The sequence below is a fragment of the Macaca mulatta genome, chromosome 5, assembly GCF_049350105.2.
Source record: "Macaca mulatta isolate MMU2019108-1 chromosome 5, T2T-MMU8v2.0, whole genome shotgun sequence".
NCBI classification, from domain to species: domain Eukaryota; kingdom Metazoa; phylum Chordata; class Mammalia; order Primates; family Cercopithecidae; genus Macaca; species Macaca mulatta.
In genome coordinates, this window is record NC_133410.1 from 11,179,697 (window position 1) to 11,199,424 (window position 19,728).

Here is a 19,728-nt window from a genome sequence, read left to right on the forward strand (position 1 = left end):
ATTCTTCTCTCTTTTCTTCTTTATTAGTCTGGCTAGTGGTCTGTCAATTTTGTTGATCTTTTCAAAAAACCAACTCCTGGATTGATTTATTTTTTGGAGGGTTTTTTGTGTCTCTATCTCCTTCAGTTCTGCTCTGATCTTAGTGATTTCTTGCCTTCTGCTAGCTTTTGAATGTGTTTGCTCTTGCTTCTCTAGTTCTTTTAATTGCGATGTTAGAGTGTCAATTTTAGATCTTTCCTGCTTTCTCTTGTGGGCATTTAGTGCTATAAATTTCCCTCTACACACTGCTTTAAATGTGTCCCAGAGATTCTGGTATGTTGTATCTTTGTTCTCATTGGTTTCAAAGAACATCTTTATTTCTGCCTTCATTTCGTTATGTACCCAGTAGTCATTCAGGAGCAGGTTGTTCACTTTCCATGTAGTTGAGCGGTTTTGATTGAGTTTCTTAGTCCTGAGTTCTAGTTTGATTGCACTGTGGTCTGAGAGACAGTTTGTTATAATTTCTGTTCTTGTACATTTGCTGAGGAGTGCTTTACTTCCAATTACGTGGTCAATTTTGGAGTAAGTATGATGTGGTGCTGAGAAGAATGTATATTCTGTTGATTTGGGGTGGAGAGTTCTATAGATGTCTATTAGGTCCGCTTGCTGCAGAGATGAGTTCAATTCCTGGATATCCTTGTTAACTTTCTGTCTCATTGATCTGTGTAATGTTGACAGTGGAGTGTTGAAGTCTCCCATTATTATTGTATGGGAGTCTAAGTCTCTTTGTAAGTCTCTAAGGACTTGTTTTATGAATCTGGGTGCTCCTGTATTGGGTGCATATATATTTAGGATAGTTAGCTCTTCCTGTTGAATTGATCCCTTAACCATTATGTAATGGCCTTCTTTGTCTCTTTTGATCTTTGATGGTTTAAAGTCTGTTTTATCAGAGACTAGTATTGCAACTCCTGCTATTTTTTGTTCTCCATTTGCTTGGTAAATCTTCCTCCATCCCTTTATTTTGAGCCTATGTATGTCTCTGCGTGTGAAATGGGTCTCCTGAATACAGCAGACTGATGGGTCTTGACTCTTGATCCAGTTTGCCAGTCTGTGTCTTTTAATTGGAGCATTTAGTCCATTTACATTTAAGGTTAAGATTGTTATGTGTGAACTTGATCCTGCCATTATGATATTAACTGGTTATTTTGCTCGTTAGTTGATGCAGTTTCTTCCTAGCCTCGATGGTCTTTACATTTTGGCATGTTTTTGCAATGGCTGGTACCAGTTGTTCCTTTCCATGTTTAGTGCTTCCTTCAGGGTCTCTTGTAAGGCAGGCCTAGTGGTGACAAAATCTCTAAGCATTTGCTTATCTGTAAAGGATTTTATTTCTCCTTCACTTATGAAACTTAGTTTGGCTGGATATGAAATTCTGGGTTGAAAATTCTTTTCTTTAAGAATGTTGAATATTGGCCCCCACTCTCTTCTGGCTTGTAGAGTTTCTGCTGAGAGATCTGCTGTTAGTCTGATGGGCTTCCCTTTGTGGGTAACCCGACCTTTCTCTCTGGCTGCCCTTAAGATTTTTTCCTTCATTTCAACTTTGGTGAATCTGGCAATTATGTGTCTTGGAGTTGCTCTTCTCGAGGAGTATCTTTGTGGCATTCTCTGTATTTCCTGGATTTGAATGTTGGCCTGGCCTACTAGGTTGGGGAAGTTCTCCTGGATGATATCCTGAAGAGTGTTTTCCAACTTGGTTCCATTTTCCCCCTCACTTTCAGGCACCCCAATCAGATGTAGATTTGGTCTTTTTACATAATCCCATACTTCTTGCAGGCTTTGTTCATTTCTTTTTCTTCTTTTTTCTTTTGGTTTCTCTTCTCGCTTCATTTCATTCATTTGATCCTCAATCGCTGATACTCTTTCTTCCAGTTGATCGAGTCGGTTACTGAAGCTTGTGCATTTGTCACGTATTTCTCGTGTCATGGTTTTCATCCCTTTCTTTTCGTTTAGGATCTTCTCTGCATTAATTACTCTAGCCATCAATTCTTCCACTTTTTTTTCAAGATTTTTAGTTTCTTTGCGCTGGGTACGTAATTCCTCCTTTAGCTCTGAGAAATTTGATGGACTGAAGCCTTCTTCTCTCATCTCGTCAAAGTCATTCTCCGTCCAGCTTTGATCCGTTGCTGGCGATGAGCTGCGCTCCTTTGCCGGGGGAGATGCGCTCTTATTTTTGGAATTTCCAGCTTTTCTGCCCTGCTTTTTCCCCATCTTTGTGGTTTTATCTGCCTCTGGTCTTTGATGATGGTGATGTACTGATGGGGTTTTGGTGTAGGTGTCCTTCCTGTTTGATAGTTTTCCTTCTAACAGTCAGGACCCTCAGCTGTAGGTCTGTTGGAGATTGCTTGAGGTCCACTCCAGACCCTGTTTGCTTGGGTATCAGCAGCAGAGGCTGCAGAAGATAGAATATTTCTGAACAGCGAGTGTACCTGTCTGATTCTTGCTTTGGAAGCTTCCTCTCAGGGGTGTACTCCACCCTGTGAGGTGTGGGGTGTCAGACTGCCCCTAGTGGGGGATGTCTCCCAGTTAGGCTACTCAGGGGTCAGGGACCCACTTGAGCAGGGAGTCTGTCCCTTCTCAGATCTCAACCTCCGTGTTGGGAGATCCAGTGCTCTCTTCGAAGCTGTCAGACAGAGTCGTTTGCGTCTGCAGAAGTGTCTGCTGCGTTTGTTTAGTTTACTGTGCCCTGTCCCCAGAGGTGGAGTCTACAGAGACAGGCAGGTTTCCTTGAGCTGCTGTGAGCTCCACCCAGTTCAAGCTTCCCAGCAACTTTGTTTAGCTACTTAAGCCTCAGCAATGGCGGGCACCCCTCCCCCAGCCTCGCTGCTGCCTTGCCGGTAGATCACAGACTGCTGTGCTAGCAATGAGGGAGGCTCCGTGGGTGTGGGACCCTCCCGGCCAGGTGTGGGATATGATCTCCTGGTGTGCCTGTTTGCTTAAAGTGCAGTATTGGGGTGGGAGTTACCCGATTTTCCAGGTGTTGTGTGTCTCAGTTCCCCTGGCTAGGAAAAGGGACTCCCTTCCCCCTTGCGCTTCCCAGGTGAGGCAATGCCTCGCCCTGCTTCAGCTCTCGCTGGTCGGGCTGCAGCAGCTGACCAGCACCGATCGTCCGGCACTCCCCAGTGAGATGAACCCAGTACCTCAGTTAAAAATGCAGAAATCACCGGTCTTCTGTGTCGCTCGCGCTGGGAGTTGGAGACTGGAGCTGCTCCTATTCGGCCATCTTGCTCCGCCCCCCCCCGTCCTGCTTCTTAATTACATGCTGACCAAAGCAATGAAACATACCACAGCATAAAATATGTGTTAGATTGACATCACTACGGTATTTGATTCTGGTGTCAAGAAACACTATCCTGTTACACATGTTAGTTTTAAAACCCAGGTTTAACAGCAAGAGTGCATGGATTGAGGGAATTATAATGCACACATTAACAACAGTAATGATGGGACAGACAATTATTATATGGCACATTACTGTTCACCAAGTATTGGATATACATGGTTTTAATTGTTTTCATTATAAATAAATACAAATTTTGGCACGCAAAGGGGATTCTATTATAGTCCTGTTTTCAGAGGAGACAGATCTTCCCTGTTTATCTAGGCTCAGGCCAAAGACTGGCTTCGATATGAAGTTTTTGCTTCTGTTACCAGGCCAGGGGACAAACTTTATCTGAACTCTCATAACCTCCTGGTTAACTAGACTATCCTCTCATCTTTAGTAGCGGAGGCTGGGGTATGTTTGTGTGTATGTGTATGGGGGTGTGTGTGCCCGCACGTGCGCGTGTGCATGTGTGTTACGTTGAGTAATTAAGAAAATTTCCATTGGATAGGTTCATTTGTGTGGGTAAAATCCACATACTGTTATTGAGTAGGCATTTAATAAAGTTTCCAAAATACACTTGAAAATGTTTGTTTGTCAACCTATCCTCCCTTCTCTGTTCTCAGTAAATTACCTTAAGACTCATCCCACTGATTAAGACAAAAAGTAGATGCTATTCTGGTATCATTTTCCCTCAACCACGACATGCAAACATTGCAAAACCTGTCAGTGAAACTCGAAAAACACACATAGAATGTATTCATGTTTGTTTATTTCCACAAATATTGCCCCAGTGAAAATCTTCACTTCTTTTTATTTTCTTTCTTTCTTTTTTTTCTTGTTTTAAGACAGGGTCTTACTCTGTTGCCTAAGCTGGAGTGCAGTGTCACAGTCATAGCTCACTGCAGCCTCAACCTCCTGGGCTCAAGTAATCCTCCCACCTCACCCCACCAAGTAGCTGGAACTACAGTCTTGTACCACCATACCCAGCTAGAAAGTCCATTTCTTGTCTTATTTACTAGATTCATAATTTCATTGTCACTTCCTATTATATGATATTTATTCACTTTTTTAACTTGTTTATAATAGTAAAATTACATTTTTACAGTTCTGAATTTTAACAAGAGCATACAATCATATAACTACTACCATAATCAAAAAACCAAATAGTTTCACCACCCCCAAAATTTTCCTCTTGTTGTACTTTTGTCATAAATTCCTCCTCCACTCCACAATTGCCAACAACCACTGATCTGTTTTCTGTTTCTATATTTTGCCTTTTCTAGGATATCATACAACTGGTGTTATATATTTGAGTCTGAATTTTCTCAGTTAAGAAAACAGATTTCAGATTCATCCATGTTGTTTCCTGTATCAATAGTTTTGTTCCTTTTATTGCTGAATAGTATTTCATAGTAGACATGGGTCACAGTTTGTCTATTTACCAGATCCAAGGTATCTGGATTACTTCCAAATGACAATGATAGTGAATAAAGTCAATGCATACATTCACTTATGGGATTTTGTGTGAAAATAAGTTTTTATTTCTCTTTGGTTATTTCCTAGGAGTGAGATTCCTGGGTCATATGATATTTATATGTTTGATTTCAGAATGGCTGTGCCATTTTTGTGCTCATTAGACAATGTACAGTGTTCCAGCTGTTCTGTATTCTTGCTCAGACTAGGTAATTTAAAAATAATAGAAATTCATTTCTTACAGTTCTGGAAGCTGGACATTCCAAGATCAAGGTATTGGCAGGTTTGGTGTCTGATGAAGGCCCAGGCTTTGCATCCAAGATGGTAATTTGAATACTGTGTTCTTATATGGTAGAACAAAAGAGGGTCTACTTAGGTTTCTCCAGCCCTTATATAAGGTTCCCCATCCCATCTATGGCTAATTTCATGGCCTAATTACTTCCTAAAGACTCCACCTCTTAACACTGTTGCATTGGGGATTATGTCTCAACACAAATTTTAGAGGAGGCACAAACATCTAAACAACAATATAGAATGTAAAATAACTACATATATGTATATGTCAATATATGATGTTGAACATCATTTTATTATATACCATATTAACATATATTATATACAATGTTGAACGTATTTTATGTGATTACTTGCCACCTGTATATATTCTTTGGTGAGATATTTTTCAAATCTTTCGTCTATGTTTTAATTGGGTTATTCATTTTCTAATTATTGAGATTGAAAGTTTGTTATATATGTACTTTGTCAGCTATAAGTTTTGCAAATACTTCCTTCTGAGTCTTTGTCATGTCTACTTGTTATTTTAGTGGGGCCTTTCAAAGAGTAGAAGTGTTACATTTTAATTATATTTACTTTTTTCTAGATCCTGTTATTTATTTCACATTAAAGATATATGATTTGTGTTCTTTGCCTAAGACCATAACATTTTTTAGTTTTAGGTTTTACAGTAAAGTCAATGATCAATTTGTAGTCATTTTTGTGTGAGATACACAATAGAGATCATTTTGGGGGGCATATATCTGATATATACATCATATATGAGATATATGATATATATCTGATATATGTGTGTGTGTGTGTGTATATATATATATATATATAGAGAGAGAGAGAGAGAGACTTTTCCTGTACTCTATTTTACTTCACTGGTCTGTGTATCTATTCCTTCATCAATGACACACTGTCTTGAGTACTACAAATATATACTAAGTCTTGAAATCAGGGAATATGAATTCTACAACTTCATTCTCACTTTTCAAAATCATTTTATTTCAAGCCTTTGATTTTCCATATAAACTTTATAATCAATTTGTTCTTAATTACTAAAACTTCTGCTGAAATTTTGATTTGGCTTTCATTAAATCCATGAATCAATTTGGGAAGCACTGCCATCTAAGAATCTTACGTTTTCTAATCTGTGAACTCAGTATAACTCTCTAGTTAAGTATACAGTGATTCCTTAAATCACCATAATGCAGTTTTCAGTGCAAGATTCTCCACATATTTTACTAGTTACACACATAAGTATTGAAGGCTAGTTTTAAAAATTTCAATTCAAGCTTTTCATTGATAATATGTAAATATTTTTAAACATTTTAAAAAATATTGATATTAAATACTAAAAACTTGTGAAATATATTAGTTCAAGGGTCTTTTTGTTGATTGCTTGACACTTTTTATGCAAGAAATAATACCATCTGTTGATAGAGACAGTTTTAATTTCTCTTTTCCAATTCATACCCTATTGATTGGTTGATTGATTGCCCTTTTATACTGCCTAGGACCTCCAATATGATATTGAATTAAAGAGGTAAGAGAAAACATCCTTCCTTCATTTCAATCTTAGGAGGGGATTATGCAGTCTCTCATCATAACATATCAAGTTACTGATTTTCCCTTCTATTTTTTAACAGCTTTTATAATAAACAGATAATTAATTTTAATAGTTACTCAGTATCTATTGAGATGATACATTTTTTATTCTGCTGATATGATAAATTACATTTAATTGATTTTTAAATAGTAAATCTCTGCATTATCAGGATAAATAGTACTTGATCGTGATGCATTATTCTCCATATTTTTGTATTTTATTTGTTAACCTTCTGAATGTTCTACATTCATAAGTCACATCTACGCTCATGCATCTACATCCATATTCATAGGTATATTGGTATGTAGTGATCTTTAGTGTTTGAGTCTGTTTTGGACCATTCTAGATTTATAAAATGAGTTCAGAATATGCACATGCATCCTGTTTTCTTCACAAATTTGTACATCATTGATATGATTTTTTTCTAAAATATTTGGTAGGAATAATAAGTAAGCCATTTTGTCCTGAGGTTTTATTTTTGAAAGTTAGTAAAGTAAGAATTAATTATTATAGATAAGATTTTTCTGGTTATCAGTTTCTTCATAGTGAACTCTTTGTGTTATTATAGAATTGGCCTATTTGAGACAGTATTATTAAGATAATGAATTTATTATCCTAAAGATGTATGAAATTACTCCTGATTAGTGTTTGTAATGTCTGTAGTAGTTTCACCTCCTTTCATTCATGATATTCGTTATTTGGATTTTTTTACATTTTATTAGTCATTTTGTTTAGATATTTTCAAAGAACCAGCTTTAGTTTATTGTATTTTCTACTATTTGTTTCAATTTAATTGATTTCTGATAATATCTTTATTATTTATCTTATTGTATTTGCTTAGAGTTTAATTTTGCTCTTATGTCTCTAGTTTTTTTTAGATAAAAGGAGTGATTACTGATTTAAAACATTAGTATGTATTCTAATAGAGGCATTTAATGACATAAGTTTTTCCCTGAGCACTGCTCTACCAGCATCTCACAAGGTTTTATATATAAATAAATAAATATAAATATATATATATATAAAAATGTTTATTTGGACTTTCAAGTTTTATTTTTGAATTTTTCTTGACTCATGGATTTTTTTTAAGAAGTCTATTTAACCTTTAAATATTTGTAAACTTTTCAGACCTCTTTTTGTTACTGATTTCAGTTATAATTCTGTTTTGGTAAAAAGCTATAATTCGGATGTTTTCTAGTCTTTTAAATTTGTTGAATTTTGTGTTCCAGAATATAGTCTATCTTGCCAAATGTTCAATTCTGTGAACACAGTTAAGTGCAAAATTGTGCACTTAAAATAAGTTATCTCTTGTTGCTTTTGATAGAGCCACCTATAAAAATCAAAGGGATCGAATTCATTGTAAAGGTTGTTCAGATTTTCTACATCCTTTCTATTTTTCTATTTTTCTGCTTGTTCTGAAGATTACTGAACAAGGAATAATAACATTTCTAATGAAAATTGTTGGATTTGCTTCTTTATACTTTTAGTTCTATCAGATTTTACTTCATGTAATAACCTCTCTTGATAGGTTCATATACACTTACAAATTTCATGTATTCTTAGTAAATTGGCTGTTATATTACTATGTCATTTTTCTTTTTGTTCCTAATTTTTCTTGTTATAGAGTACAATATTTCTAATACTAAAATTTCTATTCAAGCTTTATTTTGACAAGTGCCTTTTTTCTTTTATGGTATCACATTTTCCTTCTGGTATAGACCGAATGCTTGAGTTACTTCCAAAATACCTATGTTGAGATCTAATCAGCAATGAGATGATATTTGGAGGTGGGGCCTTAAGGGGGTTATTAGGTTATGAGGGTGGAGACCTCATAAATAGGGTAAGTTTCCTATAAAGCAGACTCCACAGAACTCTTTTGCCACATGAGGTTATGGCAAGAAGAGTGCACTCTAAGAACAGGAAACAGACCTTCACCAGACACTAAATCTGTGGGTTCCTTTATCTCTTCAACTTTCCAGTTTCAACAACTATACGAAAGAAATTTTGTTGTTAACAAGTCATTCATTCAGGTAGTTTGTTATAGCAGCCTGAATGGACTAAGGCACTGTCTTTTAAAAACACTTATCCTATCAGTATCTTTATATTTAAAGTGAATTATTTTGTAGAAAGTCCATTGTCAGGTCTTGCATTTTTTCCAAGTTGGCAATCTATGGCTTTTGATCACTGTATTTAGAAGAATTACATTTATTTCATATCAATATGGTTGCATTTAGGTCTGCCATTTCATTATTAGTTTATATGTCTTTTGACCACTTGAATGTTTTCTTTTGAGAAGTGTCTGTCTTTTGCCCACTTTTTAATGGGGTTGCTTTAGCTTGTTGTATTAATTTAGATAGAGATAGAGATAGAGATAGAGATAGAGATAGAGATTCTGGATACTAGGCCTTTGTTGGATGCATAGTTTGTGAATATTTTTTCCCTTTCTGTGGGTTGGCTGTTTATTTGCTGATAGTTTCTTTTGCTGTACAGAAGCTCTTTAGTTTAATTAAGTCTCCCTGTCAATTTTAGTTTTTGTTGCAGTTGCTTTTGAGGACTTAAACATAAATCATTTCCCAAGGCTGATGTCCAGAATGGTGTTTCCTAGGTTTTCTCCTAGGATTCTTAGAGTTTGAGATCTTACATTTAAATTGTGTTAACTTTCACATATAACGAAAGGTAGGGATCCAATTTTACTCTCCTGCATATGACTGGCCAGTAATCAAAGCACTATTTATTAAATAAGTTATCATTTCCCTATTGCTAATTTTTGTCAGCTTTGTTGAAGATCAGATGGCTGTACGTGTATGGCTTTATTTTTGGGTTCTCTAACCTGTGTCATTGGTGTATGTTGTGTGTGTGTGTGTGTGTGTGTGTGTGTTTGTTTTATTTTTGTACCAGTACCATGCTGTTTTGGTTACTATATCCTTATATTATAGTTCAAATTTGGATAATGTGAGTCTCTGATTTTGTTCTTTTTGCTTGGGATATTCAGACTAGTTTTTGATTCTATATGCATTTTAGAATAGTTTTTTTCTAATTCTCTGAAGAAAATGACCTTGGTAGTTTAAAAAGAATAGCATTGAATCTGTAGATTGTTTAGGAAGTGTGGCCATTTTAATGATACTGATTTTTCCAATCCATGAGCATAGGATGCTTTTATATTTGTTTCATCTATAAATTTTCACCAGTGTTTTATAGTTTTCCTTGTAGAGATCTTTTATCTCCTTGGTTAGATGTATTCCTAGGTATTTTTGTGGTTATGGTAAATGCTATTGTTTTATTAATTTGGCTCCCACCTTGAACATTATTGGTTTATAGAAATGCTATTGAATTTTGTACACTGATTTTGTATCCTGAAACTTTACTGAAGTAATTAATAATTTCCAGGAGCCTTTTGACAGAACCTTTAGAGTTTTCTAGGTCTAGAATCATATCATATCATCAGTAAAGAGAGATAGGTTAACTTCTTCTTTTCCTATTTTGATAGCTTCTATTTTTTTTTTTTTTTCCTTTTGCCCAATTACTCTGGCTAGGACTTACAGTACTATGGTGAATAGGAGTGGTGAGAGTGAACATCCTTGTCTTGCTGTAGTTCTCAAGGGGAATGCTTTCAGATTTTGCCCATTCAGTATGATGTTGACTGTGGGTTTGTCATACACAGCTTTTATTATTTTGAGGTAAGTCCCTTTGATGCCTATTTTGTTGAGGGTTTTTATCATGAAGGGATGTTGGATTTTATCAAAGGCTCCTTTCTTGTCTATTGAGATGATTATACAGTTTTTAATTTTGTTTATGTAGTAAATCACATTCATTGATTTGTGTGTATTGAACCAACTTTGCATGCCAGAAACGAAACCTAATTTATTATAGTAAATTCATGTGCTGCTGGATACAAAATACTAGTTCACAAGTACTTTTGAGGATTTGTGTGTCTATGTTCATCAGGGATATTGATTTGTAGTTTTCTTTTTTTGTTGTCTTTGACAGGTTTTGGAATCAGGGTGAGGCCAGATTTATAAAATTAGTAAGGAGGAGTCTCTCCTATTTGAAATTTTAGATTAGTTTCAGCAGAATTAGTACCAGCTCTTCTTTGTACATCTGGTAGAATTCTGTTAGGAATCCATCTAGAATGTTTCTTTTTGGTTAATTTTTTTTATTATTGGTTCAATTTTGAAACTCAATATTGGTCTGTTCATAGTTTTAGTTTTCCCCGATTCCATCTTTGGTTATTGTGGGTTTCTAGGAATTTATCAGTTTCCTCTAGATTTTCTAGTTTATATGCATACAAACCTTCATAATAGTCTCCGAGGATGTTTTGTATTTCCGTGGAATAAATTGTGATATCACCTTCATTGTTTTTAATTGTGCTTATTTGGACCTTCTGTGTATTTTTCTTCATTAATCTAGCTAGCAGTCTATTCATCTTCTTTGTCTTTTCAAAAAACCAATTCTTGGTTTTGTTGTTTTTTAATATGTATTTGGGTCTCAATTTCTTTCAGTTCTATTCTGATTTTAGTTATTTATTTTCTTCCGCTAGCCTTGGGGTTAATTTGTGCTTGTTTTTCAAGTTCCTATAGGTATGATGTTAGATTGTTAATTTGAGATCTTTCTAACATTTGAGGTAGGCATTTAACACTATAAACTTTCCTATTAACACTGCTTTTGCTGCATCTCCAAGATTTTGCTATGGTGGATCTCTGTTTTCATATTTCAAAAAAATTGATTTCTGCCTTAATTTACTTATTTACCCAAAAGTCATTCAGAAGCAACTTGTTTAATTTCCTGTTATTATGTGGTTTCAGGAGACCTTCTTGGTATTGATTTCTGTTTTATCACACTGAGGTCCAAGAATATGGTTGATATGATTCTGATTTTTTTTTTTAATTTACTGAAACTTGCTTTATGGCTTAGCATTTGTTCAATCTTGGAGGATGTTTCATGTGTAGATAAAAAGAATGTATATTCTGTAGTTTATGGAAGAAAGTGTTTGTAGATGTTTATTAGCTCCAATTGATCAAGTGCCAAATTGGAATCCAGAATTCTTTGTTAGATTTCTGCCTCAATGATCTGTCTAATGCTGTCAGTGGGGTGTTGAAGTCTGTCACTATTATGGTGTGGCTATGTCTTTTCATAGGTCTAGAAGTAGTTGTTTTATCAATCTGGGTGCTCCAATGTTAGGTGCACATATATTTAGAAGAGTTAAGTCTTGTTGAATTGAATTGTTTATCAGATATTTGTTTTGTATTTTTTCTTTGTATTTTATTTTTCTGTTGTTGGTTTAACGTCTGTTCTATCTGAAATAAGAATGGTGACCCTTGCTTTTTCTTGTCTTCTGTTTGCTTGATAGGTTTTTCTTCAACCTTTTACTTTGAGACTATGGGTGTCATCACATGTGAGATGAGTCTCTTGAAGACAGCAGATGCATGGGTCTTACTTTTTAATCCAAAATGCAACTCTGTGCCTTCTAAATGGGGGCATTTAGACCATTTACATGCACAGTTAATATTGACGCACTAGGTTTTAATCCTGTCATTAAGTTTTGAGCTGATTGCTTTGTAGTTTCCATTGTGTGATTGCCTTCTAGGGTCTGTGGGCTATGTACTTAAGGTGTGTTCTGTTGTAGCAGGTATTGTTTCTTCATGTCCTTGTTTAAAACTCACAGAACTCTTGAGAGGCTGGTCTATTGTTAACAAATTCCCTTAGCACTTGCTTGTCTGGAAAATATTTTATTTCTCCTTCACTTATGAGGCTTAGTTTTGCAAAACATGAAATTCTTGGTTGACATTTCTTTTCTTTAAAAATGCTGAAAAAGGCTCTCAATCTCTTTTGGTTTGTAAGGTTTCTTCTGAAAATTTCACTGTTAGCCTGATAATTTTCCCTTAGTATGTAATCTGACCTTTTTCTCTAGCCACTTTTAAGCTTTTTAATTTAGCATTAACCTTGGACAGTCTGTTGACCATATGCCTCAGTAATGTTTACTTTGTATTGTATATCTCAGATGGTCTCTCTATTTCTTATATCTTGTCTACCTCTCTAACAAGATTAAATAAATTCTCCTGAATTATTCCTTCAAACATGTTTTTCCTGTTGCTTACTTTTTCTCCTTCTCTCTCAGGAATGCCAATAATTTGTAGGTTTGGTCACTCTACATAATACCATGTTTCTCTAAAACTTTGGTCATTTGTTTGAATTTTTTTTTTATTTATGTCTGACTGGCTTAGTTCAAAAGACTGGTCTTCAAGCTCTGAAATTGTCTCTTGTGCTTGGAGTAGAGATAGCAATGCTGTACCATAATCTACGCCCAGGAAAGGTGGAGTGGCTCAAGTTGCTGAACCAGGTAAGTGGGTACTTCATATGCTTAGAGATCTGCCTGGGCATGAAGCAGAGAGAGTTTGCTTAGAAGTCTTCCCAACTAAATATCAATGTTTTTCAGTTTCCAATAACATGTTCCTCATTTCATCCTGAGACCTCATCAGAATCACCTTGAATGTCCATATTTCTAACAACAGTATCTTCAGGGCAATCTAGGTTTTTACAACATACGTCTCAAAACTCTTCCAGTCTCTACCCATTATCAAGTTCCAAAGACACTTCCACTTTTTAAAATATTTGTTATAACAGCACTCCACTTCTCGTACACCAGTATCTCTGCACAGGAATGATAGGGTGACTCAGGCTGCTAGTCTATGTGAGCAGATTCTCTGAATACCTGGATACCTGCCTGAGTGTGGAGCAGAAAGGGACCCACTGCATTAAAATCAATGTACAGGAATGGTGAGGTGCATCAGGCTGCTGATTCCAGTGAGAGAGTGCTCTGCATGTTTGCAGATATGCCTGGGTATGGAACAGAGAGGGCCCTTTTATACCATAGCCTTTGTACAAGAAGGGTGTGGCCCCTCAGGTTGCTAATCCAGGTAAGAGTGCTGTTGGAATGCCTGGAGTTCTGCCTGAGGGTGAAGCAGAGAGGGCCCCACTGCACTGTGATCTCAGGGAAGCAGGCTGGGGAAACTAGCAATAACACACACAAACATGTGCCTGCTCATCAAACAGGCCCTGGCTGCAAGTCTCGTCATCCAGAAGGAACTGCAGCTGTAGCAGCTCTCCTTCTGCTCATGGCTTGTGATGGGGGAGACCACAATTTCACCACCTTCTGCTGAGGTGCTTTCCACAGTTCTGGTGGTGAAGGCTCCTACCCCTCTCCAGAGCCCAAAACTAAAATATCTGTGTGGCTATACTGCCAAGTTGACAAAAAAAAAAAAAAAAAAAAAAAAAAAAAAATGCCTGACTTTGTATTCACTTGGATTAAAAATGGTGTCTTTCTGTGGGAACTGAACAATGAGATCACTTGGACTCGGGAAGGGGAACATCACACACCGGGGCCTATCACAGGGAGGGGGGAGGGGAGAGGGATTGCATTGGGAGTTATACCTGATGTAAATGACGAGTTGATGGGTGCTGACGAGTTGATGGGTGCAGCACGCCAACATGGCACAGGTATACATATGTAACTAACCTGCACGTTATCCACATGTACCCTAGAACTTAAAGTATAATAAAAAAAAAAAAAAAAAAAAAAATGGTGTCTTTCTCTCAGTCCTGGGTCTGGGAAAATGCCTGTAGCTTCTCCTGGTGTCTTTTCCTCTCAGTGTTTCTAATCCTCTCTCCAAGTTATCTCCACAGAGTGGGAGAATCAAAGGGCTCTCCCTCAGACTGGGTTGCTTAGATCTCCATGAAAAGTGAGTCACAGAGGGAGGTTCTCTGCCTCTCTCATGTACCAGGGCTTCATTTACTTGTATCAGCCAAATAATGTCATGGAGGGTGTTTGCCCATGTTCTTCTCCCTGGGATTTGGGGTGTCTTTAACAATTCCTGTGGATTCTCTTTATCTTCTTAAATTAAAGCTCACAGAGCTGATTATCATCTTCTATCTTGCTATTTCCATGTGGCTGAGGCATGCAGAAAGCCTATAATCCCATTGTGATTTTAAAGGCTAGTGGTAGGGCACACTCGTTGGAGCTTCTCACAAAAAGTGATTAGGTTGCTGATCATCATTTCAGAGATTCATGCTAAGCAACACTCAATAACTTAGTTTAGTTCATGGTAGGAGGAGTTCCTCTATGTCACCTACTATGTTTCTTTCATTTATCTCTGAACTGGCATGGAGATTTTGTCAGTATTACAGATTGTTTTCCCCCGACATTTATGTGTTGAAGCCCTAACTTCAATTACCTCAGAACAAGATTGTATTTGAAAACATAGTATAGCCTTTAAAGAGGTAATTAAATTTAAACAATATTATCTAGGTAGGTCCTAATTTAATCTGACAGATATAATTTAACACACAAAGGGAGACACCAGGGATGTATGTGCACCGAAGGACTACCATGCAAAGAGACAAGAAGAAGGCAGCAATCTGCAAGTTGAGAAGAGATGCCTCAGAGAAAACCAACTCTGCCAACACCATGATCCTGTGCTTCCAGACTTTAGAACCATGAGGAAATAGATTTTTTTGTTGTTTAAACAACCTAGTCTGTGGTATTTTGTTTTGGCAGCCATAGCAAACTACAGCGGATTTTAGTGTTAAGTAGAGTGCTGCTATAACAAATATTTTAAAATGTAGAAGTGTCTTTGGAACTGGGTAATGAGTAGAGCCTGGAAGAGTTTTGAGATGCATATTATCTCTCACCACTACTAGATTACCCTGAAGAAATTGTTAGGAATATGGACATTCAAAGTGATTCTGATGAGGCCTCAGAAGGAAATGAGGAATATGTTATTGGAAACTGACAAACTTTGATATTTAGTTGGGAAGACTTCTAAGCAAATGGTTGAAAGTTCAGCCTGGATTTTCTTTGCTGACTTTAGCAATATCAGAGGAATAAAGATAAAGTGAATGAAATGTTAAGCAAAAAGGAACCAGAACTTGAAGATCTGTAAAATTCTTAGCCTATCCATATTGCAAAATAGTGAGAAATGTTGTTCAGAGAACATCAACGGTTTGGTTGAAAAATTATTTTTATAAAGAGACTACAAGTGTAATTCAAGCATCTAATCAGGCATATTATCAGAGGCCAGGAAACAGAGATGGAGTTGCAGCAGCGGAAATGCTGCCAGCTTTATCTGAAGAGGACAAAAATGGAATAAAATAAACAAAGACTGTCAGATTCGTATGATTCCACATGACAGGCTAATAAAACCATCTGGCTTTGAACATGTGTTTTCCTTCAATAAATTAAAAGAATGACCTCAAAGACAGGGTTCTTTCCTCCTAGCTTCCAGAGGCTGGGTCTACCTTGGCTGGAGAATTCTAGCCCCCAGAACTTTGAAAAAATAATTATATGTTGTTATAGCTACTCAATCCTTGGGATTCTGTTACGGAAGCCCTCCAAAAATAACATGATGATGAATTCAATTTTGTCCTCACAAAAATTATGTCCAAGACTTGATCCCTGGTATCTGTGATTCTGATCTTATATCAAAATAGGGTCTTTGTAGGTGTCATTAAAGTAAGGATGGAGATGAAGTCATACTAGGTAGAACTTCAGTCTAATAAAAGTTTCCTTATAAGAGACAGATAAGTAGCAAACATGGAGACACAGGAAATAAGGCCACATGAAGACAGAGGCAGAGTTTGGAGAGTACACTGCCACAGCCAAGGGATGCCAGACACGAGAAAAAGCTGGGGAAGCCAAAGAGAAATTATCTCCTGTAGGCTTTGTAGGAACTGTGGCCTTGTCAGCTCTTGATTTTGGACTTATGACCTCCAGAACTTTGACAGAAATTTCTACTGTTTTAAGCCATCTCAATTGTGGTAATTTGTTATGACCAGTCTAGGGAACTAAAACATATTGTCTGAGGTTACACAACCATCTGTGCAAGGTCAGCTTTTGAATCCTAGTCTATCTGACGCCAAAGACCTTGCTTTCACCACTACATCATAGCTTCTTTTCAGCATTAGCTTCTATAACAGAACTTAAACAACATGAGTTTACTTCCCCTTTCATCATGCTCACATTTTCATTGATTTTATGTGTCATGCACCATAAAGAAAAGTGTGAGTGCAATAAATGAAAAACCACATGGTTTATTCTCAGGGGGCTGCCAGTCTGGTGGTGAGAACAGATCATAAATATGTATTCTGATAAACATGTAATTATCAATAATGATACTTAAAGTAATCAACAGTAAGCACGGTAAAATACATGGGACTGTGGGTGGCATATTGATACGGGATTTTTTTATATTGTCCACAAAATTAGATTCATCTTTCAGTCTCAAATTAGCCTTTGAGTAGAAAATAGCTTGACCTAATAGTCTAAATTAAAATTTGTTTGTATAGAGGGAGTAGTTATGGAGGCACAGGTTAAGAACCATTTTTAAAAAAAATTTTTTTTAGAAACTAGAAAAAGACAAATCAAATATCCCACCCTTAACATATGTAAACACTTCCAATTAGGAGTTCAAACTGTGCATAAATACAACTTAATGATATTCAGGTGGACAGTGTTCCAGGATGTGTATTTGATGTAAACCAGAAACACACACCATTAGATGCCTCTAAGATGCCCTTGGGATTTCCCCAGGGTAGGCAAGTTCTTGGTGTTCTCAGATCTATCTTCCTCATGGTTGCCAGAGTGATCATGCTAAAGCAAAAATGTCACCAGATTTTACCACTGATTAAAACTTCTGTCTGTTCAGTCAGAGTCCAATTCCTTTTCCTATCACAGAAGGACCCTTGTGAACTTGCTCCTTGTTTTTTGTTTGTTTTTCCTGTCTGTCCACATCTCCAGCTGCTTCTCATGTCATTATATCCACTCCAGCTAAGCCACAGTATTTGCAATTACACACACCACTCTGTTTCACGCCTCCTTGCCTCTGCTATATCCTCTCCTGTATTGCTTGTGATATCACCATCCCCAACGTTTACCTCCATTATATCTGGTCAGTTTTATAATTACTTTTTAGAGTATGTTTTTCTTACTCAGATTAAAAGATCCTTAAGATTTGACTTAATATCCTACCATCAGGTACCAACAGAAGTGGGAGAAGCAGTGGTAAGTGACTTCTGAGCTTTGGCCTCAGTGTGGCAGGCCTCCATAACTGTTTCAGCACTGACTGCGTGGTTAAGTTAAATACTAAAACCCAGTGCCCTTATACGAAGGCTGGGGTGTAACGAAAGCCCATCAAGAGTTCTTCCTAGGCCTCTCCTGGGCCTTAAAACATGACAAAATAGTGAAGGAATTCTTAACAGGACCCATTTAGGGTTAAATAAGTTTTACTGGGGGTCCGAAGAAACTCCTCAGGCCTCCACAAACAAACTTATTGAGAGTCTGAAGGAACTCTTCAAACCTCCCTGATTTAACAAGAGACGAGATAAGGGTAATCATTCCAGCACCTGGACCCATTTAGATTAAGGACATTTACTGAGACTCCAGAGGAAGGTCTTCAGGACTCAGACCTTAGTTCTAGATTAAAATAAATTAATCACTTATGTCTGTAGATGAATGTGCGATTAGACGTAGACATATCACTTAGAAGGTACATAAACTCTGAAAACTTTGTAATTCTGAGTTGGTCTGGTGATAATTTCCAGGCCTTCTCCCTGTAACCAGTTACAGAAATAAAAACTCTCTTCCTTCTGAGTTCATGTGCATCTCGTTATTGGGCCAAAGGAAATAGCAGCCGGACCTTCATTTTGGTTCAGGAGTCCTGAATCCCTAGATGCTCCAATAAATAGCCCCAGATAATGGCTAGACATGTGTTTTGAGACCATATTTTATCATCTATTTGCAGCCAAGCTCCCAGATAATGGCAGCCACAGCAACGACCTTAGAAAAGCCCGGTAAAACAATTTTCATTCTGAACCCAACCTGTATTGCTAAGACGTTGAATTGTGAGAAATAGCAAAATGGTGGTTGTTTTAAGTCACTACATTTTGGTTGGGTTGGTTAATTATAGAGCAATGAATAAGCGGTGCATGATCCTAGCTAGCAAACAGTGCTTATTAAAACAACTAGGTAGTTCACAGAACCTCCAAGTAGGGCAGAGAAACAGCATTAGATGCTACCCATTCAAGAAAATGAGGCCAGGAATAGCACAGCTGTAAACATCATTATGCTAGAAGACTGGGGTGGCACAAACAACACTGTCATCACCAACTGCCACTAATCAAATTCAGGACAGGATATGAAGAGCTCTCATCACAGCCGAACTTTCTGACACCCTGTCTAGAAGAGCACTCTTCCCATTCATAGATACTTCTTCATGTTATTCTCCTTCTCATGAGCCTCTCACATGAGTTCTGATTAGCTAAAACTACGTCACATTTATGTCACAGTAAAGAAGTCTGAGGAAGCCAGAGGTCATTGTTGTTTATTTGGCAACAGTGTCTCCCCTTAATGTGAAAAACTATCAAAATATGAGCAGATTTTGAAAGATTCCATAAGCCAAGAAGAAAAGATGTAATGATGAAAGATGTCTACCATGCCCATTTTCACGTTTACTTAATACATGGGCTTTAGAATAACTAGACTATATTTCAAGAAATCTGAACTGTGGATGCTCTATGATTATTGTATTTTCTTATGCAAATTTCCATTTCTGAATCCACTGGCCATGTTAGCCATCATACTTCCTCCCTGATCTTTGACAAACCCTAAAAGCCATTTCTATTCACCATGCTTCAACCTATCACATCAAGATCAAATGTATAGTTTACTGTGCACCAAAGTGATAAAAATAAGGTGCAAAAGTCTGTAAATTTATCTGAGATAATGTCAGAAAGGTGTTATTTTACTTTGAGTGGCAAGATTGCACAGTGATGATGCTCAGAGTCTTTAGAACTAGCCTCCTGAGGTTTAAATCCTAGTTCTTCTTCCTACAAGGCTGTGTGACCTTGGATAGGCTATTTAAACTTTCTGTGGTCTAGTTTTATTTTAGTCTGTAAATTTAGGTTAATATTAATAACTATTAATATATTCACACCCATGTGCATGCACATATATACA